General features: G+C 42.5%; 1 pseudogene; it reads left to right on the forward strand.

The window, feature by feature from the left end:
• The first annotated feature begins 382 nt into the window (after positions 1-382).
• On the forward strand, positions 383-2,552 carry LOC105550382 (annotated as a pseudogene).
• Positions 2,553-3,027: the final 475 nt, after the last annotated feature.

Here is a 3,027-nt window from a genome sequence, read left to right on the forward strand (position 1 = left end):
CGATTTAGCCAGACTCCCTTTTGCGGCAGAAGACCACCCTTGAGCACCTCCCCAAGGGGTAGCTCCTTTGCAGTGTGACTTCTCTGATCTACCCCTAGGAATGAAGAGTCTTCTGATAACCTGATAGGGCCCTGAAAGTCAAAGGGCAAACGAGATCTCGTAGGACATAAATTTGTGATCGTTTGAGGCGGGGGGTCACTCACGTTTCTGAATAGAATTGGAGGAGCGTCAAAGCGGTGCTTGTGAAGAAGCGCGGCAGTCCTTTAAGTTGGGCAAAATTGAGTTTTTCCATTTTTGCCAATATTTTGAAGACAGTTCAGTGTATTGTGCATTTGCTATAAGATGAGAACTTTATGGAGTATTGTCTTCAAGAGCATAAACGATGACTACCCCAGCCCTGCTGCCCTCTCCAGACGTGGGATCCCACCTCTGAACCTGGGGCCGTCCTCCCGACATCACAGCGCTACCTTGAGACTTTCTGCGAAGACATTTATTTTTAGTGCCTTCATCACTCGGTGTTTGGGGGCATTCTTTTTTCTTCTAGGCTTCTCAAAACTCAAACACTTTGATCTGGGTTTAGACGATGTGTTAATTCCTCATGTAGTAGCTGTCAAAGGGACTAAAAACCCTGAAGTCTCCCTGATCTATACACTCAATTAACATACACACAGGGAAGAAGAAGAAGAACCTCTGAGACATAAAATTCGAGCTGATCATGAGAATGCCCTGGAAGAGACAAAAGAAAAGTTGAGAAAGTCAAGCAGCCTGGGCTGTGGCTCACACCTGTAATCCCAACACTTTGGGAGCCCAAGTCCGGAGGATGGCTTTCATCTAGGAGTTTGAGACCAGCCTGGGCAACATGATGAGACCATGTCTCCACAAAAAATCAACAACTAGCCAGGTGTGGTAGTGCCCTCTTGTAATCCCAGCTATTCTGGAGTCTAAGGTGGGAGGATTGCTTGAGCCTGGGAGGTGGAGGCTGCAGTGAGTCCTGATGACACTGCAACACAGCCTGGGTGACAGAGTGAGACCACATCTCAAAAAAAGAAAGAAAAGAAAAGTCAAGCGAGGAAATCCAAGCAGAAATTCAGACAGAGAAAAATAAGGCCCAAGAAATGAAGACAGAGAACAAGCCACTGCCACCAGTTCCTATTCCAAACTTTTTAGGCATGAAAGATGGAGACCCTGAAGACAACATAAGAAAAGGGAAAAAAAAATTAAAGCGTGAAGCATGCCTAGGATAATTATAGGACATACAGGTGGGGACATAATGAACTCAGACCTATTAAAAGGAAAGGTTGTACCACTAACATTTGAAAGTTCACAAATGGGTGCTACCATTGTAGATGCTTTGGATACCCCTTATATCATAGGGCTCCATGCTGAATTCCTAGATGTGCAAAGATTGTTTAAGACAACCTTGAGGTCAGTGTGAATTCAGAGATGTTTGTGTTTGAAGTCAGCATTCAGTTTATTGAAGGCCTACTTGCAGCATTTCACCTTTCAGGAAAGGAGATATTCAAGATTAAAGCTGTGCAACTGGCTAAGAAACTTCTTCCTGCCTTTCACACATCTACTGGGATTCCCTGGACAATGGTACATTTACAGAGTGGAGTAGGGTGCAACTGAGGCTAGGGGCCTGCATGTAGCAGCATTCTGGCTGAATCTGGTACACTGCATATGGAGTACGTCCACCTCAGCTACTTGACAGCAGACCTGGTTTACTACAACAAGGTCATGTACATGTGGAAACTGCTTCAGAAAACGGATTGTCCAAACGGTCTTTATCTAAATTGTTTGAACCCCAGAACAGGGCACTGGGGTCAGTATCACACATCACTTGGTGATCTTGGAGACAGTTTTTATGAATACTTACTGAGAGCGTGGTTGATGTCAGATAAAACAGACTATGAATGGAGAAAGATGTGTGACGACGCCCTTGAGGCTGTAAAAAAACAAAAACTCCCATGGATGTCTTATCTTTAGTAAAGAATGGATCAGTGGGCATTTGGAAAACAAGATGGGCATCTGGCCTGCTTTGCTGGGGTAATGTTTGCACTGGGAGAAGATAGTTCCAGAATGGATAACGTCTATCATTATTTAGAGCTGGGGTTGAAATTGCGCATACATGTCATGAGTCACATGACAGACCGCATTAAAGCTAGGTCCTGAGTCATTCAAGTTTGATGGTGCAGTGGAGGTTGTGGCTGTCAGGCTGAAAAGTATTATATCGTCTGTCCAGAAGTAACTGAAACCTATTGGTACCTATGGTGATTCTCTTACAATCCAAAATACAGGCAGTGGGGCTGGGAACAAAACTGGCCATTGAAAAGTATTGCTGAATCAGTGGTGGATTTTCTGGAGTTAAAAATGTACATTTCTCTACTCCTACACATGATGATGTACAGTGGGGTGTCTTTATTGCCGAAACACTAAAATATTTGTATGTGCTGTTCTCCAGTGTTGACCTTTTACCTTTAGACTACCAGGTGTTTAATACAGAGGCTCACCCTCTCCCTGTGTTACATTTAGCCAGCACCACACTCAGGTAATTCTGCTGTTGGATAAAAGCAGTTTCAAGGACCAGGACTAGTCTCACCTGTTTTGTTTGCATGGACCGCTACAAAAATTAGTCTGAAAACCTAGACTTCTAAGTCAACATGATAGTGGTCATATAAGAATGATGTGTGTTATAGCAAAGATCGCAATTACTTTTGTATCACCTGGTATTCTACAAACCATATATATTTTTTATATATATAAATAATGTATATTATATGTGTATATATAGCTATATATAAAACTATGTATATATAGAGTTATATAGAGTTTTATATATAGAGAGAGTTATATATATTTATACACACACACACACACACACACACATATATAGTTCGTAGAGTTCTGGAGTCTGGAGACAAGACTTCCTAAGAGAAACCCAAGAATATAGAGCACCTTGCAGGAGTTAAGGATGGCCTTTGGAACCAATTATGTATTCCTACAGTGGAGCAACTGTCAGATATTCCA

The sequence above is a fragment of the Mandrillus leucophaeus genome, unplaced genomic scaffold (genome assembly GCF_000951045.1).
Source record: "Mandrillus leucophaeus isolate KB7577 unplaced genomic scaffold, Mleu.le_1.0 Scaffold48, whole genome shotgun sequence".
Taxonomy (NCBI): Eukaryota; Metazoa; Chordata; class Mammalia; order Primates; family Cercopithecidae; genus Mandrillus; species Mandrillus leucophaeus.